The sequence below is a fragment of the Pan troglodytes genome, chromosome 6 (genome assembly GCF_028858775.2).
Source record: "Pan troglodytes isolate AG18354 chromosome 6, NHGRI_mPanTro3-v2.0_pri, whole genome shotgun sequence".
Taxonomy (NCBI): Eukaryota; Metazoa; Chordata; class Mammalia; order Primates; family Hominidae; genus Pan; species Pan troglodytes.
In genome coordinates this window covers 137,635,983-137,662,722 of record NC_072404.2, presented here as the reverse complement: position 1 = coordinate 137,662,722, position 26,740 = coordinate 137,635,983, and the positions used below count along the sequence as shown (strand labels likewise).

Sequence of the window (26,740 nt, the reverse complement as noted above, 5' to 3'; positions counted from 1 at the left end):
GGATAGACTATCACAGAGATTCCTGAACCCTCCAACTGAGTCTCTGCTGTCTTGAAGTGCTTACCTCCCAAAGGAGGTGATTTATGACCTCTTTTTGTTGACTTTCCTTGGGCTGCCTAATTCAAGCAAATGCTTTATGTAACCTGGTAGTCTACCAGCAGTTATTTTCTTTGGATAACTTTTATTAGACAGGACAATACAGGCAAAGTTTCTAACTTTCCTCAAGAAGAAACCCAAAGACTAGGTTATTGCATAATTTAAAAAATATGTACAAAAATGTATAAAACAAAGAAAGTAATAGGAAATTTGCAAATATATATTCTCTTCCTCTGTAGCAATGTGTAGATTATTTCCTGGGAAAGGAGCCCACAAATCTTACAGCAATAAATCTTAGTCCTGTCCCAATCCATTCATTCCATTTCCTTCTCATGCATAGAATGACAGTTATATGACTGTAAGAAGACATTCACTCATTAACAAATATTTGTTGAGAGTCTACAATCACCTGTGCATTTCCCCAAGTGTCAGGAGATACTTTTGTTCACAAAAAAGTTCCAGCTGTCATGGAGCTTACATTCTGGTGAGGGGAGGCAGTCAACAAATAAGCATATATGTGAAAGGGTGGTAAGTGCTCTGGAGAAAAATAAAGCAAGGATGGAGGAAAGGGCTTTCTGGAGCTGCACGTGGTAGTAATTTTAAGGAAAATAGTCTGGAGATGACTCAATAAAAGTGTAATATTAAAAATTATCTGTGTGAAGGTGTCAAGGAATCTGAAGGTCCCATGAAGAGGATTCTTCTAAGCATCTCCCCTAATACCTAAATTAGTAGCAAATTGGGACCAAAACCCAGGTATTGAGGTCCTCTGTCCCATGCTTTTCCCATTTTGTGATACTGTAAGAAGAACTCATAAGGGATTCACTGAAGCACTATATCAAGCAATGTGGTGAAGCTGCAAACTGTTGGCAAACAGGAGTGGCAAACAAATTAGCCTAACAAGTCCTTATTGATTACCTACTGTTCAGAGAAGATTACCAGTCCCCCAGGGAGCTCAGAGGAATACACACTGGTTTTCCTGTCTCCAAAAAGCTGACAACATGGGGTGGGAGTGGGAGCAAATCATAAACAAGTAAAGCAGATGTTTTGAGGATACCAACTGAACAGTGCAGATGCAAAAATACAACCAGGGATGCTCTTAGGACAGTGTCTTTTGCCAGAATCCAAATGACATTCTTCACAGGCTTGCTGAGTGAAAGAGAATCCTGCTTACTCACTTTCTTTTCAGCCTTGCCCACATATGTGGATTATCATACTGTCAATGGCATAATCTAATAAGAAGGATGGCAATATATTGTCTTTTGTTAGCTGGCTGAAACCCAAGGACTGTGGCTGTTGAATACAGAAGGGCAGACAGAGAGAAGTTTCATGCTGTCCTGTAATTGCAAAGTGGACTTATATTTGACAGTCCTTTACAGAACAGCATCTATTACCTGCGGATAAGTTGGGATGGTACATTTTAAAATAATATGGAATAGACCTACTGGTACAATGTGTTACTGATTAGATCTAGCAGAGGGAGAACTTACATCAGGCACAGTGACTTAACTAATTGGACTACAGAAATAAAACTGCCATTAAATTCAGGAGTGGTAAGGCTGTCAATATATTTGGGAAAGCAAGTAGTTGTTTTAGAGGTCAGGTTTTACACTGCCTGAAGAATAGGGGCTAGAAACCAGGCATTATATTACCAGCCTGTGCTGTGTACCACGGTGCCAGAAATAACACATAGACAACTCCGAAGATATTAAAAAGTAGTTCCAGCTAAAAGCAGAAATGTTCAGAAATAGATATATCTATTCAGAAATAGATATATCTATTTTACAGCAAACCAGGCTGTTTATTTGATCAAACAAGTCATTTAAGGAAATTTTCAGCCAAATCAGCTATTTATCCTTGTATTGTCATAAAAACTTATAATTAAGATGCCCTGGTATTTGTTTTTGATACTTTAAAAGAACTCAGTCTCAGTTTTCAAAATATATTTTTGTTATTTTAGCTTCACTTTCTTCCTCAGTTTTAAAGAAAATATACATTTAAAATATTTCATTTTATTGCCCATTTGAACAATTCCCCTTTCATCATGTTTCTTGTCTAGTGGGAATTATCAAAAGGAAAAAGCGAAGTGGCTATATTCAAGCTTACATAAAGCATTTGCTGGAAGGTGGTAAGAACCTAATATTTGGGATTTTAAGCTTAACTCCATCTTGGATTTTGTGCTTATTCTCCAATAACATAAAATGAACCAATTGGGCATTCCTACAGAAAAATAAATACATTTAATTTGTATATACTATTTGTACATATGCTTATATATATTATATATACAGGTATATGATTTTACACATGCATATATATGATTTTTTACCATATCACACATAACTCACTTGTGGGATGTTTATGGTCTACTAGGTTTCCCTATCATTAAATTAAGTGCCTGCCTTTTAAAGTCTTTTAAAAAAGTCTTTTAAATTCCTGAAACTGTTCATTTGAATTAAGTATAGCATGTTGGACTTTGGAAACTTCAGTTAATTGTTTGAATGTAATCTATTACAGGTCTCAGAAAAGGTGGTTTCCGACTGCATTCAGATCCGGTCAGCTTCAAAAAAGACTTATCTATGTTTTATGGAATCAGGTATCATCAAAAGACTCGGTTTATTCTAATTCCCTATAGGTTTTGGATTTGTAGGTAATCAGAAAGACCAGCTCTACTACCTCTAAAATTGTCTTAATTAACCATGGTGAGTTGAAATAAAGGATTGTTTTGGCCTCTCCTGTTGAGTCACTCTCTCTACTTAGCAAGTAGAGGGAGGTAGCTTGGTGGCCAAGTCAGGGGCTGGTTAGAAGTAGAATTAGGCTGTGTTGTAATTAACAAGTGATAATCAACATGTTTAGCTGTGGCATGTTGCTGGTGGTGAGTGTGTTATGAACTGGAAAAAACTGTTGCTTATGGTGGTGGTAGTGTGGGATCAGAGAGTTGGTTAGGGGAAGACACCAACATCAATCCTAAAAGTGACTGTCCAGCAATTCCTCCCTTCCTCCACCCCCAATTGCCTAGAATGGAGTGATGGGCGTGGGCATAGTATAGGGCTATGGCATCACAGCCAAGTAAGAAGCTTTTTATTTATTTTTTCTCTATTCTCTTTTATTAAGGCTTTGGAAAATAAGTGGTGGGTTTCAAGTTAATCCAAGGAACCAAGAACCCTGCTGAAGGCTTGAAAAAATGATGTGGTTTCCTAAAAGAAAAAGAGGTGAACCCGGGGAAATGCATGAGGGGCTGAACCATTGTTACTAGGACAGACACGAAGAATATTCAAAAGAGGGAGATATTGGCGACACCAGGAGTTTTCACTTCTGATGTCACTAGCTTAGTTAATGTAATTTGTATTTTCTCTTAAAGAAACTTTCTTTTTCTCCCTAGTAGACTTGGAATAATAGTGATAGCAGGAAGATTGGGTAGGCTCTTCCTGTCCCATATTTTAAGTCTTTCTGAGCTGGCAGGGTGAAGGTGGAGACAGGAAAGGGTTTGTAAAGTTAAACATTATAGCTAAGTAATTATTCCACAGAGCTAATTAATTTGAAAACTTGTAGAACACACTTATGTGATTGTTATAGGAGAGTGCTAGTCCACTAAGCCAATGAAGAAGTATCATCACCAGCATCACGAGTGAAAAGTTGACAGAGACAGAGACAGAATGGCATACGTATTTCATCACTAATTCTCTCCCACAATACTATTTTACCAGCATCATGCTATAGTTTAGTTCAAGAAATGGGCCTTTGGAAACTTTGAACTTATATTATTTATAACATGCAATGGGGGAAATTGCCTGGATGAAAGAATAACACAGAACAGTATTAACCATATTGTGAGTCTCTCTTCCATACTTACCTAGTCACAGCAACACTTTGGTTAAGATTGTGAGTGGGCATATCGTTAGGGGGAAGGTGAGGGGAGTCAAAATCAGGCAGGGCTTATGGAAAAAGTTAGTGACTTGGGAGAGGGAGGAAAGAATGTACGAGCATAAGTTAATAATTGCTAATGCTTGCTAAGCAGTATTCTCAGTGTTTTATGCATATTAACCCATTTCATCTTTCTAACAGCAATATAGTGAAAACACAGTAGGCAGTATATGCATAATCTCCATTTTCCATATGCCAAAGTAGGCACAGAGAGGATAACAAACTTGCCCATAATCACACAGCTTGTAAATGGTAGAGTCAGGATTAGAAGCCATGAAATCTGGTGCCATAGTCTAAAGTCTTAGCCACTACACTACACTGCTATGAAGCAGCAAGGTAAGGATGTGGGTGAAAGGCTAAGACAGTGGATCTGTCCTAGGATAGAGACAATGGAAGATGGGTCAGAGATGAGCCCAGCAAGGGTGCAATATATATCCATCTCTCAGGGCTGTCATATACAGGATTCTTGCCCAGGCAAAAAAATTGCATCCGAGGGCCCCCCAGGTCCCTCCTGACCCCAAGGTCCTTGGACCCTATAATGGACTGGGAAGACAAAATAATGCAATCTAAAGTGAACAGGGGCTGGTGAAGTGGGTGGGAAGTATGTATTGGAGGTGTCAGGCAGAAATTATGGTCAGGAATGAGTGACTTGCAGATTTTATATTCACAGAAGTCTTATTCTCTGTGCATGAATCTTTCTCAACCACCCCTGGCAAGGAGTTAAAAGACCCTGCTGAAAATGCCAACTCCAGGGAGAGCTCCGTGTTTTCTGTTCCAGGTATTTTGCATAGCTCCAATGGTCACCAACTGCCTCTTTGCTTTTAACAGTGATTGGTCTCCCTGAAACCTCTAGCTGCTGGTTTTGGCTCCACTTCTCAGGATCATCAAAACAAGTCTAATTAATTTTCTATGCCATGGCCTTTCAACCTTTCAGTTCTGTTTTTTCTGGTAAATCCTTCCCAGTTTCTTGGGTTTTCTTCCCCATGTGAAATGATGTAAGGTCTTTTATCATTCTGGTAGTTTTCTTTGGAATAGTCTCTAGTTTGGCAGGAGTCTTTGGGAATGTGGTACCTGAATTGAACTTAACACATTAAGTGTGGTTTGATCAGCATGAATTAGAGTGAGACAATCACCTCTTTCCATTTGGACTTCATTAACGAAGGCTGAAGTCTCATTAACTCCTGGACATCTCTTTACACAGTGGACTTCTAGTGAGCATGAGGTCAATGAAAACTCACAAGTCATGTTTATTCATGCATTTCTTATCCTACACTTAAACTTCTTTTAAACTAAGGACATGACATTACCTTTTTGTATGATATATTTCATCAGTCAGGTTTTAGCCCATTGTTTAGTGTGTTTTGGATATTGATTCTGTCACACACCAATTAACCATTCCTCCACATTTTGTTTTATTCAACGTCTGGTCAATCTGACATCAATATCCTCATCTGAATTATTAAAACACATGGTGAAGAGGCAGATCAGACCCTTGTGATGTGATTCCAGGGAACTTTCATCAGAAGCTGCTTTCCTCTCTCTTCTGAAAGATAAAGCTCTCTATAAGCCAGAATAAACAGTTTTTTCTTAAATTTTAGCTTTTTCCTGAATTTTAGCTAAAAAGAGTCCTTGCAGGTGTCTAACTCCTATGGCTTCTGCATCTTACCTCTGTGCCTGTGGATGAATGTGACTCTGGGATGAATCACCTAGTTGTATGTGGGTTTGTGGGTCCTGGGTGAGGTCCCTTTGGTGGTGTGTGCCTTTGGACCTCTGGATGAATAATCACAACGGCTAAATTGATGGGACTGTGGGCCTTAGCTTTTCTTGCCAATTTGTGAGTTCTCCAAAGGAGGGTTGGAGGGCAGCCCCACAGGAAAATCTCTTCAAAGTACACTCTCCCCTTTGCTGTTCCTGGGCCCCCAACACTTTAGTGTCCCCTGAGAATACTCAATTACCTTAAAATCATTTTCAGCCTCAGATGCCCTTGGGCATTGACACTCTTTAAGGCGACAGCCAGAAATTTCCCTCTAAACTTTGTTTGGGGCTTTCTCACATTCCTCCTGCAGCGTCCATTAGAAGAGGGTCCCTCAGCAATAGTGACAAAATACTTCTTGCTTTTCCACCCAGCTTTTTTTTTTCAACCAGCTTGCAGCATGCTGAGGGGAAAGGGGGAAGAGGAAACTTTGTTGGGCTTCTGTGTTTCCAAGCGCAACCCTACACTGCCCCGTCCAGACGTCCTTTTGGCATTTGTACTCCTTGTAAAGACTTTTTTTTCACTCTGTTTTCCATATCCATTAATGCAACCTGGTTTCCACTAAACTGTCTTGAAATATATCACTCTTGTCAGCTGTTTTATGATTCCCCACAGAAATCTTTCATTCCAAGCAAATCAAGAGATGTATACAGACCTCTTTTCAGAACACCAAGTATTCTGAGACATGTATAGAGGACTCATCTTCCCAGATTCTAGAGAGAACCTCTAGATGGGCACTGTCCAGTAGAAATATACTGTGAGCCACAAATGTAAGGCATGTTGATAATTTTAGTTTTTCTTATAGACACGTTTTAAAAAGTAAAGGTAGAAAAGTGACATTAATTTTAATATTTTTATTTATCTCAAATACCCCAAATGGTGTCATTTTAACATGTAATCAGTGTAAAAGTTATTGAGATACTTTGCCTGATTTTTTCCTTTTTTTCTTCAAAATTCAGTGTATATTTTACACTTACCACATATTTTAATTTAGATCAGCCATGTTTCAAGTGCTCAGTAGTTACAAGTGGCTAGAAGCTACCATATTGGATGGAACAGCTCTGTACTGTGGTTTAATTCAGTTTTTATCTATGCCCTATTTATCCAACTTCCAACTGATTAATGAGGAATCCTAGAGACTTCTCCCAAAGTGATGTACTTTTTCTTCTTGCTGTTTATCTAAATTCAATTGATCTAGCCCAGAATTCCATCTTTAGGCTCAGAGTTTTCAGGTAATCATATCTTTTAAATTTCCATCACAATGCCATGTCACCTTTCTCCACATGTAAAAAAGAAGTCTTTCATTGCTCTTTACAACCAATAATTTCATACCAACAAATATAAGTTTGCTAGGGTTGCTGTAACAAAATATCATACACGGAGTGGCTTAAACAACAGAAATGTATTGTCTCACTGTTCTGGAGACTAGATGTTAAGATGAAGGTGCTGACAGGGTTGGTTCCTTCTAAAATCTGTGAAGAAGAATTTGTTCCTTCCCTTTTCCCAGCTTCTGGTAATTTTCTGGCCCTCTTTTGTGCTCCTTGAAATACAGAAACATCACCCAGATCCCTGCCTTCATCTTCACATGGTGTTCCCTCTGTGTGCCCCTGTTTCCAAATTCCCTCTTTTTAAAAGGACATTAGTCATATTGAATTAAGGGCCCACCTTACTTCAATATGCCTTCATGTTAATTAATTACATCTGCAATGATCCTATTTCCAAATAAGGTCACATTCTGAGGTACTGGGGGTGAGGGCTTCAACATATAATCTTTAGGGGAATACAACTCATCCCATAACATGTGGTGAACATGTGATGTGCTGCCCAGACCCCTGTTACCTGTGGAAATAGTGCTGGGAAAGGGTCTGCAGCTATCAAACCTCTTTGGGATTAACTCAAACGAAGAAAATTGCCTTGCCCAAGATCTGGGCCCCTTCCAGAGCAGCCTGTCTCCAGTGACTGATCAACCAGGAGGTATAATTTCTCAGCCCCGTTGTCACAACTTGAGATAACACAGAAGGGCCATCCCAGCTCCAGAGCTCCCTGTAGATTCAAATGAGGCCTTCATTGGGACTGCATCAGAACGACCAACTTCCCCCTTTGCCTAATCTTGCTTTCTTCCCCTCCCTTCCACCGGTGTTGATCCTAAGAGCATTCCCTGAAAAACCTCCTGCAGCTAATCACAACCTGAGTCAGCTTCCAGTTTGTAACACAATGTAGCATAAGTCACAAACTCCTAAAATTTCAAAAAATCTTGCTCATGAGTCATTTTCTGAGCATACCTATAAAGCTAGTCTGGGCCACAGATAACTTTTTCTATTACTTTACTTGGTATTTTCCACTGCACATTGCTGACTATATTAGTCTCTTATCCTGCTTTCCTAAAGTACTTCATAGCATTAGGTTTTATCATAAAAGTGTGTGGATAGTTGATGGAAAAATACTGTGTAAGGAGAGTGTACAAGTCCATTTTCACACTGCTATAAAGACATACCTGAGACCAGGTAATCTATAAATAAAAGAAGTTTAATCTAATCACAGTTCTACATGGCTGGTGTGGCCTCAGGAAACTTATAATCATGGCAGAAGGAGAAGGAGAAGCTAGTACCTTTTTCACAAGGAGGCAGGGGCAGGGAACTCCCTCACACTTTAAAACAATCAGATAGTGAGTGAGAATTGCAAGTCTGAAAAACAGCTGGGCAGTCATTAAATCTTAAAGCTCCACAATAATCTCCTTTGACTCCATGTCTCACATCCAGGCCACACTGATGCAGTGGGCTCCCACAACCTTGGGCAGCTCCACCCCATAGCTGCTTTCACAGGCTGGTGTTGAGTGCCTGTGATTTTTCCAGGCTCACCATGCAAGCTGTTGGTGGACCTACCATTCTGGGGTCTGGAGGACGATGGCCCACTTCTCACAGCTCCTAGGCAGTGCCCCAGTAGGGTCAATGTGTGGGGCTCCAACCCCACATTTCCCCTCTGCATTGCCCTAGTAGAGGTCCTTCATGAACGCTCCACCCCAGCATCAGACTTCTGCCTGGACACGGAGGCATTTCCATACATCCTCTAAAATCTAGGTGGATGTTCCCAAACATCAACTCTTGTCTTCTGTGCACAGGCCCAACACCATGTGAAAGCTGTCAAGGCTTGGAGCTTGCACCCTCTGAGGCAATGGCCCAAGCTGTACCTTGGTCCCTTTTAGCCATGGCTGGAGCTGGAGTGACTGGGGTGCAGGACACCATGTCCCGAGGTGCTGTGTAGAGCAGTGGGGCCCTAGGCCTAGCCCACAAAACCGTATTTCCTTCCTAGGCCTCTGGGCCTGTAATGGGAAAGGCTGCTGTGAAGATCTCTGAAATGTCCTTGAGACTTTTTCTCCATTGTCAGGTTACTTATGCAAAGTTTGGCAGCCAGTTTGAATTTCTCTCCAGAAAATGGGTTTTTCTTTCCTACCACATGGTCAGGCTGCAAATTTTCCAAACTTTTATACTCTGCTTCCCTTTTAAACATAAGTTCCAATTTCAGATCATCTCTTTGTGAACATATATGACTGTACACATTCAGAAAGAGCCAGGTCATCTCTTGAATGCTTTGCTACTTAGAAATATCTTCTGCCAGATACCCTAAATCATCTCTCTCAACTTCAAAGTTCCACAGATCTCTAAGGCAGGTGCAAAATGCTGCCAGTCTCTGCCAAAGCATAGCAAGAGTGATCTTTCCTCCAGTTACCAAGAAATTCCTCATCTCCATCTGAGACCACCTCAGCCTTGTCTATATCACTATCAGCATTTTGGTCAAAACCATTCAACAAGTTTCTAGGAAGTTCCAAACTTTCCCACATTTTTCTGTCTTCTTCTGAACTCTCTAAACCATTCCAACCACTGCCCATTACCCATTTCTAAAGTTGCTTCCACATTTTCAGGTGTCTTTATAGCAGTGCCCCAAATTCCCTGTACCAACTTTCTATATTAGTCCATTTTCACACTACTATAAAGACATACCTGAGACTGGATAACTTATAAACAAAAGAGGTTTAATTGACTCACAGTTCTACACAGCTGGGAAGTCCTCAGGAAACTTGCAATTATGGTGGGAGGCGAAGGAGAAGCAAGTACCTTCTTCACAAGGTGGCAGGAGAGAGAGGGGCACCGCCTCACACTTTTAAACCATCAGACCTCATGAGAACTCACACACCGTCATGAGGGCATGGGGGAAACCACCCCATAGCCAATTACCTACCACCAGGTCCCTCCCTCGACCTATAGGGATTACAGTTTGAGATGAGATTCAGGTGGGGTCACAGAACCAAACCATATCAGAGAAAAAAGGTAGATTGGTGGAGAGCATGGCAGGAAGGAATACAAATACCAGTTTGTTAAAAACTGATCAGCTGGATCACTTTTTTAAAATGCCACTGGTGAAATAAAGCATAATTTTCTCTCTAAATTATTACACAAATTACATTTTAGGCTGATTTTCAACCCAGATGAAAAACTAAGATTTATACACCAAAAATGGTGGAGGATGTATGGGACAATAAAAAAACTTTTGAGGTGGTCAGACTCAGGTTCAGAAAGCAGCGCTGTCATTTTCCAGCAGTGGAACTTTCACCAGGTTACTTAATTTCTCTCACCTCTCATTTTCTCATCAAAGAATTGTAATACTATTGTGCAGACTAAAGAAAGTGTATACAGGACACCTAGAAGAGTCTTGGCTCATGATATCCTCAATAAATTGTATTTCTATAATAATAATAATTACTTTACCTGGAAGTAGAATGATTATCTTAAGTGGCTTTTGCCTATATTTAATATGTATTCTAAAGTATGAATGTAACAATGTATAGATTATTCCAGAGACAATAAGATGTTGTAGCTAGTTAATACTTTTAAGATCCTTTTGCTGAAGTCATATTGATGCTAGCAGTGCCAGGATTTTGCTAAAGGATTGAAGTTCTGTGGAGTTTTTTTTTTTTTTTTGGAGTGTTTCAAATAGCATCTTCACATCAAATTTCCTGAATTTTTACTTCAACAGTTTGCAGTGAAAGAAGTAAACTATCACTTGAAAATAATGTATTATACAAAATGTATTTCTAAGAAATGTGGATTTATTAAAAATTCTGTTAGCACTCCATCTGCTAGTAAGAAACATTATTTCATGTAAGTAGCTGTCTCAAGAATGGAAACTTTTCCATTAAGTGTTAAAGAGTTTATATAGTACCAGAATATTAAAAATGGATTTCTAAAAGAACACCTAAAAGCACCAGTGACACAGCTTATTCTGCCTGTGTGTTCAGAATTAGAATAAAGCTTTTGATAATATTGTCAATGTGCTGAAATTATTATTAAAGGTCTTTAACCTTATTGTGGAACAGTTGAACAATACTTGTTTGTTCATCACAGAATTATGTAGGAAAGATTGTTGGGTTTCAAGGCTTTCAGGTGCTTTTTTTCCCTTTTTATTTTTTTAAGCTAAAAGTGATGTTGGCAAAGACAAAGAGTAGAGTTACAAAAGCTGATGGTACCTGCTGAGATAAGTTCTGATGTTATCGTTAATAGTGATAAGAGTCTCTATCCATGGGTAAAAATTTTTTCATACACACTATTTTTAAGTGAAGTACTTGCATAAAGTTGCTTTTTTCCTCTTGGAACTCACCCTTTGAGAGGTTGTACAATAACCTGTTATATAAATGTACAGTGGATATTTCAATAGTGTCTCATATTGCCTTAAGTGAGACACAAGTGAGTTTCATCAAGGGCATTGCTGTATATAATGTGTTGTCACACCCCCGTGTGGGACTGGGACTCGTAACCATTATATTTTTGGGAAAGTCACATTCTGATCCACCTCCCCACTTTACCTTATTTTTTGATTCCTTTAAAAATATTTAGAAAAACACAATAATGGTATAGTTGTATCAGCCAGTTGAAATTTTTAATTAAAAAATAAGTACAACATTCACATGTTTTGAAGTTTATAATAGAGTATTAATATAGATGTAATAGTATTAGCAATGTTTGTTTTTAAGCTGAGTAATTCTCAGAGATTTATTTTATTGATATGCTTCAAAATGTACATACAGTCCTTTGTATGCATCCAATAACACATAAAAAGCAATATTTAACTCCCTCCCACTATTAAATAAACAAATAACAAAAAAGAAAAATAAAAAGTAAAATCCTCTTTTCTTTTCTTTTTTTTAAATTAAGTAAAATATGTATTATATATTTATTTGTTAAAAAAAAACAGTAAGCCCATTATATGTTAACTTAACAAAACTTCCAAACAAAAAACATTGTCCCACTATTTTATATTTTTGAAAATCTCTAATATTTTCTTTTTTTTTATGACTTAAAGTATGCTAAATTTTTTTTTTTATACTTTAAGTTTTAGGGTACATGTGCAGATTGTGCAGGTTAGTTACATATGTATGCATGTGCCATGCTGGTGCGCTGCACCCACTAACTCATCATCTAGCATTAGGTATATCTCCCGATGCTATCCCTCCCCCCTCCCCCCACCCCACAACAGTCCCCAGAGTGTGATATTCCCCTTCCTGTGTCCATGTGATCTCATTGTTCAGTTCCTACCTATGAGTGAGAATACGCGGTGTTTGGTTTTTTGTTCTTGCGATAGTTTACTGAGAATGATGCTTTCCAATTTCATCCATGTCCCTACAAAGGACATGAACTCATCATTTTTTATGGCTGCATAGTATTCCATGGTGTATATGTGCCACATTTTCTTAATCCACTCTATCATTGTTGGACATTTGGGTTGGTTCCAAGTCTTTGCTATTGTGAATAATGCCGCAATAAACATACGTGTGCATGTGTCTTTATAGCAGCATGATTTATAGTCCTTTGGGTATATACCCAGTAATGGGATGGCTGGGTCAAATGGTATTTCCAGTTCTAGATCCCTGAGGAATCGCCACACTGACTTCCACAATGGTTGAACTAGTTTACAGTCCCACCAAAAGTGTAAAAGTGTTCCTATTTCTCCACATCCTCTCCAGCACCTGTTGTTTCCTGACTTTTTAATGATCGCCATTCTAACTGGTGTGAGATGGTATCTCGTTGTGGTTTTGATTTGCATTTCTCTGATGGCTAGTGATGATGAGCATTTTTTCATGTGTTTTTTGGCTGCATAAATGTCTTCTTTTGAGAAGTGTCTGTTCATGTCCTTCACCCACTTTTTGATGGGTTTGTTTGTTTTTTTCTTGTAAATTTGTTTGAGTTCATTGTAGATTCTGGATATTAGTCAGATGAGTAGTTTGCGAAAATTTTCTCCCATTTTGTAGGTTGCCTGTTCACTCTGATGGTAGTTTCTTTTGCTGTGCAGAAGCTCTTTAGTTTAATTAGATCCCATTTGTCAATTTTGGCTTTTGTTGCCATTGCTTTTGGTGTTTTAGACATGAAGTCCTTGCCCCTGCCTATGTCCTGAATGGTAATGCCTAGGTTTTCTTCTAGGGTTTTTATGGTTTTAGGTCTAACGTTTAAGTCTTTACTCCATCTTGAATTGATTTTTGTATAAGGTGTAAGGAAGGGATCCAGTTTCAGCTTTCTGCATATGGCTAGCCAGTTTTCCCAGCACCATTTATTAAATAGGGAATCCTTTCCCCATTGCTTGTTTTTCTCAGGTTTGTCAAAGATCAGATAGTTGTAGATATGCGGCATTATTTCTGAGGGCTCTGTTCTGTTCCATTGATCTATATCTCTGTTTTGGTACCAGTACCATGCTGTTTTGGTTACTGTAGCCTTGTAGTATAGTTTGAAGTCAGGTAGTGTGATGCCTCCAGCTTTGTTCTTTTGGCTTAGGATTGACTTGGTGATGCGGGCTCTTTTTTGGTTCCATATGAACTTTAAAGTAGTTTTTTCCAATTCTGTGAAGAAAGGCATTCGTAGCTTGATGGGGATGGCATCGAATCTGTAAATTACCTTGGGCAGTATGGCCATTTTCACGATATTGATTCTTCCTACCCATGAGCATGGAATGTTCTTCCATTTGTTTGTATCCTCTTTTATTTCCTTGAGCAGTGGTTTGTAGTTCTCCTTGAAGAGGTCCTTCACATCCCTTGTAAGTTGGATTCCTAGGTATTTTATTCTCTTTGAAGCAATTGTGAATGGGAGTTCACTCATGATTTAGCTCTCTGTTCGTCTGTTGTTGGTGTATAAGAATGCTTGTGATTTTTGTACATTGATTTTGTATCCTGAGACTTTGCTGAAGTTGCTTATCAGCTTAAGGAGATTTTGGGCTAAGAGAATGGGGTTTTCTAGATATACAATCATGTCGTCTGCAAACAGGGACAATTTGACTTCCTCTTTTCCTAATTGAATAGCCTTTATTTCCTTCTCCTGCCTAATTGCCCTGGCCAGAACTTCCAACACTATGTTGAATAGGAGTGGTGAGAGAGGGCATCCATGTCTTGTGCCAGTTTTCAAAGGGAATGCTTCCAGTTTTTGCCCATTCAGTATGATATTGGCTGTGGGTTTGTCATAGATAGCTCTTATTATTTTGAAATACGTCCCATCAATACCTAATTTATTGAGAGTTTTTAGCATGAAGGGTTGTTGAATTTTGTTAAAGACTTTTTCTGCGTCTATTGAGATAATCATGTGGTTTTTGTCTTTGGCTCTGGTTATATGCTGGATTACATTTATTGATTTGCGTATATTGAATCAGCCTTGCATCCCAGGGATGAAGCCCACTTGATCATGGTGGATAAGCTTTTTGATGTGCTGCTGGATTCGGTTTGCCAGTATTTTATTGAGGATTTTTGCATCAATGTTCATCAAGGATATTGGTCTAAAATTCTCTTTTTTTGTTGTGTCTCTGCCTGGCTTTGGTATCAGAATGATGCTGGCCTCATAAAATGAGTTAGGGAGGATTCCCTCTTTTTCTATTGATTGGAATAGTTTCAGAAGGAATGGTACCAGTTCCTCCTTGTACCTCGGGTAGAATTCGGCTGTGAATCCATCTGGTCCTGGACTCTTTTTGGTTGGTAAACTATTGATTATTGCCACAATTTCAGCTCCTGTTATTGGTCTATTCAGAGATTCAACTTCTTCCTGGTTTAGTCTTGGGAGAGTGTATGTGTCGAGGAATTTATCCATTTCTTCTAGATTTTCTAGTTTATTTGCGTAGAGGTGTTTGTAGTATTCTCTGATGGTAGTTTGTATTTCTGTGGGATTGGTGGTGATATCCCCTTTATCGTTTTTTATTGCATCTATTTGATTCTTCTCTCTTTTTTTCTTTATTAGTCTTGCTAGTGGTCTAACAATTTTGTTGATCCTTTCAAAAAACCAGCTCCTGGATTCATTAATTTTTTGAAGGCTTTTTTGTGTCTCTATTTCCTTCAGTTCTGCTCTGATTTTAGTTATTTCTTGCCTTCTGCCAGCTTTTGAATGTGTTTGCTCTTGCTTTTCTAGTTCTTTTAATTGTGATGTTAGGGTGTCAATTTTGGATCTTTCCTGCTTTCTCTTGTGGGCATTTAGTGCTATAAATTTCCCTCTACACACTGCTTTGAATGCGTCCCAGAGATTCTGGTATGTTGTGTCTTTGTTCTCATTGGTTTCAAAGAACATCTTTATTTCTGCCTTCATTTCGTTATGTACCCAGTAGTCATTCAGGAGCAGGTTGTTCAGTTTCCATGTAGTTAAGCGGTTTTGAGTGAGATTCTTAATCCTGAGTTCTAGTTTGATTGCACTGTGGTCTGAGAGATAGTTTGTTATAAATTCTGTTCCTTTACATTTGCTGAGGAGAGGTTTACTTCCCAGTATGTGGTCAATTTTGGAATAGGTGTGGTGTGGAGCTGAAAAAAAAGTATATTCTGTTGATTTGAGGTGGAGAGTTCTGTAGATGTCTATCAGGTCCGCTTGGTGCGGAGCTGAGTTCAATACCTGGGTATCCTTGTTGACTTTCTGTCTCGTTGATCTGTCTAATGTTGACAGTGGGGTGTTAAAGTCTCCCATTATTAATGTGTGGGAGTCTAAGTCTCTTTGCAGGTCACTCAGGACTTGCTTTATGAATCTGGGTGCTCCTGTATTGGGTGCATATATATTTAGGATAGTTAGCTCTTCTTGTTGAATTGATCCCTTTACCATTATGTAATGGCCTTCTTTGTCTCTTTTGATCTTTGTTGGTTTAAAGTCTGTTTTATCAGAGACTAGGATTGCAACCCCTGCCTTTTTTTGTTTTCCATTTGCTTGGTAGATCTTCCTCCATCCTTTTATTTTGAGCCTATGTGTGTCTCTGCATGTGAGATGGGTTTCCTGAATATAGCACACTGATGGGTCTTGACTCTTTATCCAACTTGCCAGTCTGTGTCTTTTAATTGGAGCATTTAATCCATTGACATTTAAAGTTAATATTGTTATGTGTGAATTTGATCCTGTCATTATGATGTTAGCTGGTTATTTTGCTCGTTAGTTGATGCAGTTTCTTCCTAGTCTTGATGGTCTTTACATTTTGGCCTGATTTTGCAGCGGCTGGTACTGGTTGTTCCTTTCCACGTTTAGTGCTTCCTTCAGGAGCTCTTGTAAGGCAGGCCTGGTGGTGACAAAATCTCTCAGCATTTGCTTGTCTGTAAAGTATTTTATTTCTCCTTCACTTACGAAGCTTAGTTTGGCTGGATATGAAATTCTGGGTTGAAAATTCTTTTCTTTAAGAATGTTGAATATTGGCCCCCACTCTCTTCTGGCTTGTAGGGTTTCTGCCGAGAGATCCACTGTTAGTCTGATGGGCTTCCCTTTGAGGGTAACCCGACCTTTCTCTCTGGCTGCCCTTAACATTTTTTCCTTCATTTCAACTTTGGTGAATCTGACAATTATGTGTCTTGGAGTTGCTCTTCTCGAGGAGTATCTTTGTGGCGTTCTCTCTATTTCCTGAATCTGAACGTTGGCCTGCCTTGCTAGATTGGGGAAGTTCTCCTGGATAATATCCTGCAGAGTGTTTTCCAACTTGGTTCCATTCTCCTCATCACTTTCAGGTACACCAATCAGACGTAGATTTGGTCTTTTCACATAGTCCCATATTTCTTGGAGGCTTTGCTCATTTCTTTTTATTCTTTTTTCTCTAAATTTCCCTTCTCGCTTCATTTCATTCATTTCATCTTCCATTGCTGATACCCTTTCTTCCAGTTGATCGCATCGGCTCCTGAGGCTTCTGCATTCTTCACGTAGTTCTCGAGCCTTGGTTTTCAGCTCCATCAGCTCCTTTAAGCACTTCTCTGTATTGGTTATTCTAGTTATACATTCTTCTAAATTTTTTTCAAAGTTTTCAACTTCTTTGCCTTTGGTTTGAATGTCCTCCCATAGCTCAGAGTAATTTGATCGTCTGAAGCCTTCTTCTCTCAGCTCGTCAAAGTCATTCTCCATCCAGCTTTGTTCCGTTGCTGGTGAGGAACTGCATTCCTTTGGAGGAGGATAGGTGCTCTGCTTTTTAGAGTTTCCAGTTTTTCTGCTCTGTTTTTTCCCTATCTTTGTGGTTTTATCTACTTTTTGTCTTTGATGATGGTGATGTACAGATGGGTTTTTGGTGTGGATGTCCTTTCTGTTTGTTAGTTTTCCTTCTAACAGACAGGACCCTCAGCTGCAGGTCTGTTGGAATACCCTGCCGTGTGAGGTGTCAGTGTGCCCCTGCTGGGGGGTGCCTCCCAGTTAGGCTGCTCGGGGGTCAGGGGTCAGGGACCCACTTGAGGAGGCAGTCTGCCCATTCTCAGATCTCCAGCTGCGTGCTGGGAGAACCACTGCTCTCTTCAAAGCTGTCAGACAGGGACACTTAAGTCTGCAGAGGTTACTGCTGTCTTTTTGTTTGTCTGTGCCCTGCCCCAAGAGGTGGAGCCTACAGAGGCAGGCAGGCCTCCTTGAGCTGTGGTGGGCTCCACCCAGTTCGAGCTTCCCGGCTGCTTTGTTTACCTAATCAAGGCTGGGCAATGGCGGGCGCTCCTCCCCCAGCCTCGCTGCCGCCTTGCAGTTTGATCTCAGACCGCTGTGCTAGCAATCAGCGAGACTCCGTGGGCGTAGGACCCTCTGAGCCAGGTGCAGGATATAATCTCGTGGTGCACCGTTTTTTAAGCCCGTCGGAAAAGCGCAGTATTCAGGTGGGAGTGACTCGATTTTCCAGGTGCTGTCCGTCACTCCTTTCTTTGACTCAGAAAGGGAACTCCCTGACCCCTTGCGCTTCCCAAGTGAAGCAATGCCTCGCCCTGCTTCGGCTCGTGCACGGTGCGCGCACCCATTGACCTGTGCCCACTGTCTGGCACTCCCTAGTGAGATGAACCCAGTACCTCAGATGGAAATGCAGAAACCACCTGTCTTCTGCGTCGCTCACGCTGGGAGCTGTAGACCAGAGCTGTTCCTATTCGGCCATCTTGGCTCCTCCGCCCTAAAATCCTCTTTTCATTCCTAGTCATTCTCTGTAAAGGTAACTACTATTTTGATAATTTCTAGTGTATCCTTTCTAAAAAAAGTTCTGTGTAACTAAAATTATACATGTTAAATAGTTCTTTTATTTTTTTAACTGTAAAGACAATATTGCTGCTAGACAGGATCTAGAGCTAGAAAATTTGGGTTGGAATTCTGTCTCCTCTGATGACCAGTTATACAACTTTGAATACGTTTTTAAATCTCTCTGTGCTTCAGTTCCTTCATCTGTAAAATGTGGCCAATACGCTTCAGAGGGCTGTTTTTAGGATTTAACGTATCATTTATGTAAAGCACATTCCTGGCACACAGCACTCAGCAAATGTGGTCTCCAATTAATATTTATATATTAAAAAAGATTATATTTTAACTCTTGTTTCAGTTAGCTTTGCGTGACTGTATTTTTATATTCTTGTTTTTAATCTTTTGTGAATCACATTGTTTTAGATGTCTCATATACACAATATACAATTTAAAAATTGTACCCAATATGAGAGTTTTTCTTTTAGTAGATGAATATATGCCATTTATATTTGTTGATACAATAAATGTATTAGGCTTTATTTCTTGGTGACAGGGTCTTGCTCTGTCACCCAGGCTGGAGTGCAGTGGTGTGATCATAGCTCACGGCAGCCTTGAACTTCTAGGCTCAAGTGATCCTCCCACTTCAGCCTCCCAAGTGGCTGAGACTACAAGTGTATGTCACCATGCCCAGCTATTTAATTTAATTTTTTTTTTTTTGGTAGAAACAAGGTCTTGCTACGTTGCCCAGGTTGGTCTTGAACTCCTGGGCTCAAGTGATCCTCCTGCTTCAGCCTCTCAAAGTGCTGGGATTATAGGCATGAGACACTGCACTCAGCCTTGGATTTTTTTTTTTTATGTGTGCGGTTTTTCTAAGTTCAACAATTTTTTGTCTGTTTTAAAACTTCTACTTAACTTTATAGCAGTTTATATAATATTACAGTTAATCTTCTATTTTTTAATTTAGCAACTTTAAATGGTTCTATTCCCTGCAGAAATAAATAAGAAAATGAGCAATTCACACTTTCTGTTAGCTCTTTCCTTATCCAATATCAGCTTGACTAAGCCACAGTCCACAGGCCACATATGGTCCAGGATGGCTTTGCATACAGCCCAACACAAATTCGTAAACTTTCTTATAATATTATGAGATTTTTATTTTTATTTTTATTTTTGCAATTTGCTTTTTAGCTCATCAGCTGTCATTAGTGTTAGTGTATTTTATGCACAGCCCAAGACAATTCTTCTTCTTCTAATGTGGCCCAGGGAAGCCAAAAGTTTGGACACCCTATTGTATCTTAAAAATGTTAGTTACACGGTGAAACCCCATCTCTACTAAAAATACAAAAAACTAGCCAAGCGTGGTGGCGGGCGCCTGCAGTCCCAGCTACTTGGGAGGCTGAGGCAGGAGGATGGTGTGAACCTGGGAGGCAGAGCTTGCCGTGAGCCGAGATCGCGCTACTGGCCTCCAGCCTGGGTGACAGAGCAAGACTCTGTCTCAAAAAAAAAAAAAAAAAGTTACATTCTTATTTTCAATACCTTTTGGTAGTTTCCTATATATTTTATATATAGTTAAATCTTGATTTATCAAAATAGGTATGCTGAAATGATAGAATTTCCGTTTGTTTAGTTATGTATATGAGTAGATTCAGTGAACAAAATATTCAATCTCAAAAGTCACTTAGAATTGTGGTTTAAATGATTTGAGATTTTATTTACTTTTATAATCTTTTTCACCTTTTTTAAAAGTTTCTTTTCTAGTTTTTAGTTTATTTTATTTATTTATGTTTTTATGTATGTATGTATATATTTAATAGAGACAGGGCTTCACCATGTTGCCCAGGCTGGTCTTCAATTTCTGGGTTCAAGCAATCTTCCTGCCTCGCCCTCCCAAAGTGCTGGGATTACAGGTGTGAGTCAAAGTGCCTGGCTCAACTTTTATTTTAGATTCAGTAGCAACATGTACATGGGTATATTACATGATGCTGGGATTTGGTATACAAATTATCCTGTCACCCAGGTTCTGATTATAATACTCAACATTTAGTTTTTCAACCCTTGCCTCCCTTCCTCCCTCCCCCATCTAGTAGTCCCCAGTTTCTATTGTTGCCATTTTTATGTCCATGAGTACCCAATGTTTAGCTCCTACTTATAAGTGAGAACATACAGTATTTGCTGGGTTTTCTGTTCCTTTTTGAATTCGCTTGTATTAGTTCGTTTTCACGTTGCTATAAAGAACTGCCTGACACTGGGTAATTTATAAAGGAAAGAAGTTTAATTGACTCACAGTTCTGCATGGCTGAGGAGGCCTCAGGAAACTTAAAATCATGGTGGAAGGTGAAGAGGAAGCAAGGCACCTTTTTTACAAGGTGTTAGGAAAGAGAAATGCTGAGCAAAGAGGGAAGAGCCCCTTATAAAACCATCAGATCTTGTGAGAACTCACTTACTATCATGAGAACAGCACGGGGAAACTGCCCCCATGATTCAATTACCTCCACTTGGTCTCTCCCTTGGATTATGGGGATTACAGTTCAAGATGAGATTTGAGTGGGGACAGAAAGCCTAACCATATCAGGCCTGCAGCTGCATCCATGTTGAGGCAAAGGGCATGATTTCATTCTTTTTATGACTCCTTCGTATTTCTTGTTATATATGCACCACATTTTCTGTATCTAATCCACTGTTGGTGGGCACCTAGGTTGATTCCATGTCTTTGATATTGTGAATAGTGTTGCAATGAAGGTGTGAGTGCATGTGTCTTTTGGTAGAATGATTTATTTTCTTTTGGATATATACCCAGTAATGGGATTTCTGAGTTAAATGGTAGTTCTGTTTTAGGTTCTTTGAGAAATCTTCAAACTGTTTTCCACACTGACTGAAGTACTTTCCACTCCCACCAACAGTGTGTAAGCAGTCCCTTTTCTCTACAGTCTCACCAACATGTGTTGTTTTTTGACCTTTTTAATAATATCCATCCTGACTGGTGTGAGGTGGTGTCTCACTGTGGTTTTGTTTCGTATTTCTTTGATGATTAGTGATGTGGAACATTTTTTTCATGTTGGTTAGCTTCTTGTATGTCTTCTTTTGAGATGTGTCTGTTCGTGTCTTTGGCCCATTTTTTAATGTGGTTGCTTCTTTTTCATTTTTTAAAGTTTTTTATAGATTCTGGATATCAGACCTTTGTCAGATGTAACTTTTTTGTTATTAATTTATAACATAATTGCATTGTCATAAGCAAATATAGTCTGATAGCAATTTTTAAAGTTTTTTTGACCTAAAAGTCAAAAACCTTGCTTGTGGCCTTTTTTTTTTTTTTTTTTTTTTTTACTTATTTCCTATGTGCTAGAGAAGAATTTGCATTCTCTGTTTTAGGTGGAGGGTTGTGCATATGTATAGCCTATTTTATTGTTCAAACCTTTTCTATCCATTGGCCTCTCAATAATAGAGAGCTGTGTTGACATCTCTCCCTTTAATGGTGATTGTCCATTTCCTCTTTTTTTTTTTTTGCAATTTTATAACTTTATTTGATGTATTTGACAATCAGCGATTAGTTCTCATCCACATCGACTGTCTTTAGATTTTTGAAAGTGGTAACAGGTATGTAGGTAACCAAAATATAGAGCTTATTTGGTGAATCTTCATCCTCATTACGTTTTCTGGACAACCACACACGGATACCGTGTGGGTCATACCTTATTCCTTTGGCCCAGACCTCTTTGTTGCACCTGGTATCAATGTGCACATCTGGAGTTCCCATCTCCTTCATGGCAAATTGCAGAATCTCTTTGAGTTCCCGAGGGGCACGCTTCTTAAGCCCACTCCATGGATGCACTTGTGAATATTGATGGTGTATTCTCGGGTCACCACCTCGTTGATGGCAGAATGGCCCTTTTTCTTCTCGTCACCCTTCTTTGCGGGAGCCATTCTCTCGGGTCAAAGTTGGAAAGCTGTCCATTTCTTATTATAGTTTTAATTACCTTTTCCCTGAGTATTTTGAAGCTATTTAACTATATGTATACAAAGTTAAATGTTTAAACGACCTTGATTAATTGAACTTCTCATCTTCATATAGTGATTTTTTAAAAAATAAATCACAAATAAAGCTTTTCTTTTGTCTTAAATTAAAACAGCTGATATTAAAACAGCTATCCAGGTTGTCTGATTATTAAAACAGCTATCCAGGTTGTCTTTTGTTGATATTTTTTGCCTATATAGTACTGAAATATTTTACCAGTTTCTACCACATAACTTTTTGCTTTATATTTGTCTCATTTATTTTTCTTTTTTTCTTTCCCTTTGGCTTATTTTGCTTTTGGGTTTTTTTTTAATCACGTATTTTTTCTTTACTAATTTGGAAGTTATATGTCCTATTTCTATTTTATTGGTTAATATCTTTAAAATTTTATAGTGTACTTTTAAAGAAGTCCAAAATTAATTCCTAATCCCCATTTGAAACCAGGATCTTAATTCTAATCACATCTTAATTCTAATCAATACTTCCTTAGATTTATCTACAATTATATATTTTTTTCAATTTTCTTTCCTTCTTGCATTCAAATCTTCTTTTCTGGGCTTCTTTTCCTTCCTCCTGAATTACATCTTTAGGAATTTCCCTAGTGAAGATCTATCACTATGTGTTCATTTTTTCTTTATCTTCCGACAAAGATGAGACCAGGGGCAGGCATTTTTTTGAGAAACTTCTGAGGTCTCTACAAATCCAGGTTGTGATTTTTTTTTCTCAATAAACTCTGCATATATTATTCTATTGTTCTCCAGCATCCATGTTACTGTTAGTTTATTCATATTTTCTTCCTCCCTAGCTGTTTGACAATTACACAGTTTTAAGTTGAAAATGTTCAGGCCAGGCATAGTGGCCTGTGCTTGTAATCCCAGCTACTCTGGAGGCTGAGGTTGAAGAATCAGTTGAGGTATGATACCACCACTACACTTCAGCCTAGGTGGCAGTGTGAGAACTTGTCTCTAAAAAAATTTTTTTTTTAAAAAGAAAAAAATGTGTGGTTCAATCTTCTTGTTCTCAGTTTCATTATAACATTTTAGGTATGAATTTCTATATAATTGGCTTTGGTTTTATTGGCTTTTTAAAATACGATGCTTGATATCCTTTATCAGTTCTGAAAAAAATGTCAGTCATTACCTCTTGGTGAGTCATCACCTTTTCTCCATATTCTCTATTGTCTTTTGCTTAGACTCCATTTAGGCCACCATATTTGAAATTTCTTATCTCTTAAATTTCCTTTTATATTTTCCTTATTGTTTTCTCTCTCTTTTCTCATTGTCTTGGAATCTGCTCTCTCTTTTGATTCTTTAATTCTCTGTCAAATGTGCTTAATATGTTGCTAACCAATCCACTGAGGTATTATTATTATTGTTGTTATTCTTATTGGTAAATGTTTAAGTTAACTGTTAATATTTTAAGTTCTCAGGTTTGGTGATGAGCTGAAGTTTGGTAATGAATTTCCAAGTGTTCATTATATTTTAAAGATAAAATAAAACAGGCCATTCTTGGGTAAATGACTCTACTGTGTCATAATTCAAGGGTCATGATTAAGCCAGTTTTATGCACCTAATTTCCATTAAAAAGTAAGTTTCAAATAGTCTCAGATTTTATTTTATTTTTTTAAGAGATGGGCTCACTCTGTTGCCCAGGCTGGAGTGTAGGGGTGTGGCCATGACTCACCGCAGCCTATAACTCCTGAGCTCAAGTGATCTTCCCACCTCAGCCTCCCAAGTAGCTGGGACTACCACCATAATGCCCAGCTAATTTTTAACTTTTTTTATAGAGATGGGATCTTGCTTTATTGTCCAGGCTCGTCTTGAACTCCTTGGCTCAAGCAGTCCTCCCACCATGTCCTCCCAAAGTGCTGAGATTACAGTCATGAGTCACCACCCCTGGCCTATTTTTTAGGTATTTTCCATCTAGTAATTATATCTCACATATCTTAACCTATGCAGCCGTTAATTGTCTCAATCTGTTGTTTGTTTCTAATGTTGTTACTCATGTGGCTTGTAAATAAAAATGAAAAAATAGGTAAATTAGACCACATTAAAATCAAGAACTTCTATTTATTTAGAAAAGTCATTAAGAAAGTAAAAGACAAGGTTCAGAGGGAAAAAATTTACATCCATATATCTGATAAAGACATCAAAAGTACAACATATTTAAAAAATAGCCAGGCCTGGTGGCTCACTCCTGTAATCCCAGCACTTTGGGAGGCCGAGGTGGGCAGAACACCTGAGGTCAAGAGTTTGAGACCAGCCTGGCCAACCATGGTGAAACCCTGTCTCTAGTAAAAATCCAAAAGTTAGCCAGGCATGGTGGCATGCACCTGTAATCCCGGCTACTTGGGAGGCTGAGGCAAGAGAATCACTTGAACCTGGGAGGTGGAGGTTGCAGTGACCTGAGATCGCACCACTGCACTCCAGCCTGGGTGACAGAATGAGACTCCATCTCAAACCAAAACAAAACAAATCTACAAATCAATGAGAAAATGATCAACTAATAGACAACTGGACAAATAAGGTAAACAGGTACTTCACAAAAGAGGATATCCAAATGGTCAATAAGCCTATAATAAGGTGCTCAAGATCATTCCAACCCAGAGATATTAAAATTAAGCAATTAATTCAGAAGTCAGAATACTGATTACCTTTAAGAAGGTGGTAGTGGCTGGGAGAAAGAACAAGGGAGTGGGCTTCTGGAACACTGCTTCTAGTTCTTGATTTGGTTATGCGGGTGTGTTTATATTTAAAGAATTTATTGAGCTATTGAGCTATGTGTGGTTATTGAGTTACATTTATGACTAGTGTGTTTTACTATATGTATTTCTCAATAAGAAACTTACTTGAAAAAATGACCTGCATATTCTTGACTCCAAGATATGATATTGACACATATAACGTTTGGTTTCAATGTTTATATCTCTCAAATTGACCATTGTAGGTAATATTCCATCTCACATTCATTCTTTGCTAGGTAGTGTACTAAATACGTTATATTCATTATCTTACTAAATCTTCACAATAATCCTGTGAATTAGAAATTAGGCCTATTTTATATATGAAGAATTAAACTCAGAGACACTAAATCATTTGCCCCAAATCACACAACTAGTTATCCTGCTCTAGCAGTATTTATCTACAAATTAATTTTTAGAACACAAGCAGTTTGTGGATTGGAGTCTTGCCTTATGCCTATTTGGAAAAAATGAGAAGGAAGAGAATGCTGATGACAAATCACAATTGGATGGTCATGGAGACACAGATAAGTCACTTAATGGGTGTCTGTACTTACTAGCTATAATATAAAATACCTTTGACAAGCAGAGGAGTGCTTATTTTTCTCTCCTTGAGTTTTAAAGCTTCGAAGAATGAGAGAAAAGACCTAAATAACTACTAATAATGATACATATTTTACTTGGACATGCTCACTTTGAATTGCTTTCTGAGTAAAAAACCTGGAAAATGAACATTACTCTGCACGTGTCCTTTGTTAAGCAAAGACTTCCATCCAACAACTAGGCTTCTGTAGGCTTCTGAGGCTGTGATAAATAATTGCTACTGTTTGTATTTTTAAGTCTTATACAGAGAGGCAAACTGCCTAACACTCCAAAGGGATTCTCTTTCTACTAGGAAACATACTGTCTGACATTACATTAAATAGCTTGAAAATACTGTATCCACTGATGCACAGTTGTTGTTAAAGTATCTTAGAATCAATGAAAGAAATTAATAAATAAAAAACCCAGTCTTAAGACTGTCTCCTGGTTTTCTAGCAAAGAAAAAATAAATTAGCACTCTCAGCAGGGGGAAAGCAGTAGATTGCGTGGAACTCTTTTGAAAAAGGAAAACTCCACTCTCAATGTTAATTTAATTTAAGTGAAGTTCTGGAGAAGTCATTTATCACCTTATTATGCATGTACCTTGGATAATATTTATGCTTCGATATAAGCTTATAATAAAATATGTTACTATCTCTGGAATACCAATTAAGAACTGGTTAATATGGGAAATATCTGAAGGAAAATTTTGATAAGAGTTTGGTATAACCCCTTCACATGTCATCTTAGGGACTATTCCATTAGTGTTATGGTCAAAAACTGCAAACAAGGAACCTTTGATTGTATTTGTCCTACCCTTGTGTTATTTATGATGCCCTGAGGTTTTCTTTCATTCCCCAAATGCATGCTGTTATCCCTACACTGACTCTGTTTTCAGTAGTCATTAATTTGGATGCTCAGATGATGTAAAAAGAAGACTAAAGCTGATTTGCCACACAGAATCTGAGCAATAATACTGATGACAACATGAATGAGGGTTTAAATATTCTCAGTTTAGCTCCAGAATGAATGTGCTGAGCAAATAATCATATCAGAAATTGAAAACCCCTCCACATTCTTATCATTGTTTGTTTCACCCCTGACTGGGACTTGCTGTTGTTGGGATGCCTCTCCTGTCTTGCTCTCTTCAAGAACTTGTGAGCACTCAGCTCCATGATGCTCTTTGCTTC

The 26,740-nt window shown here is 38.5% G+C and overlaps 1 pseudogene; it reads right to left on the bottom strand.

Annotated features, from left to right (window-relative positions):
• Positions 1-21,760: 21,760 nt before the first annotated feature.
• On the bottom strand, positions 21,761-22,141 carry LOC107975933 (large ribosomal subunit protein eL31-like; annotated as a pseudogene).
• Between the last annotated feature and the right edge of the window lie 4,599 nt (positions 22,142-26,740).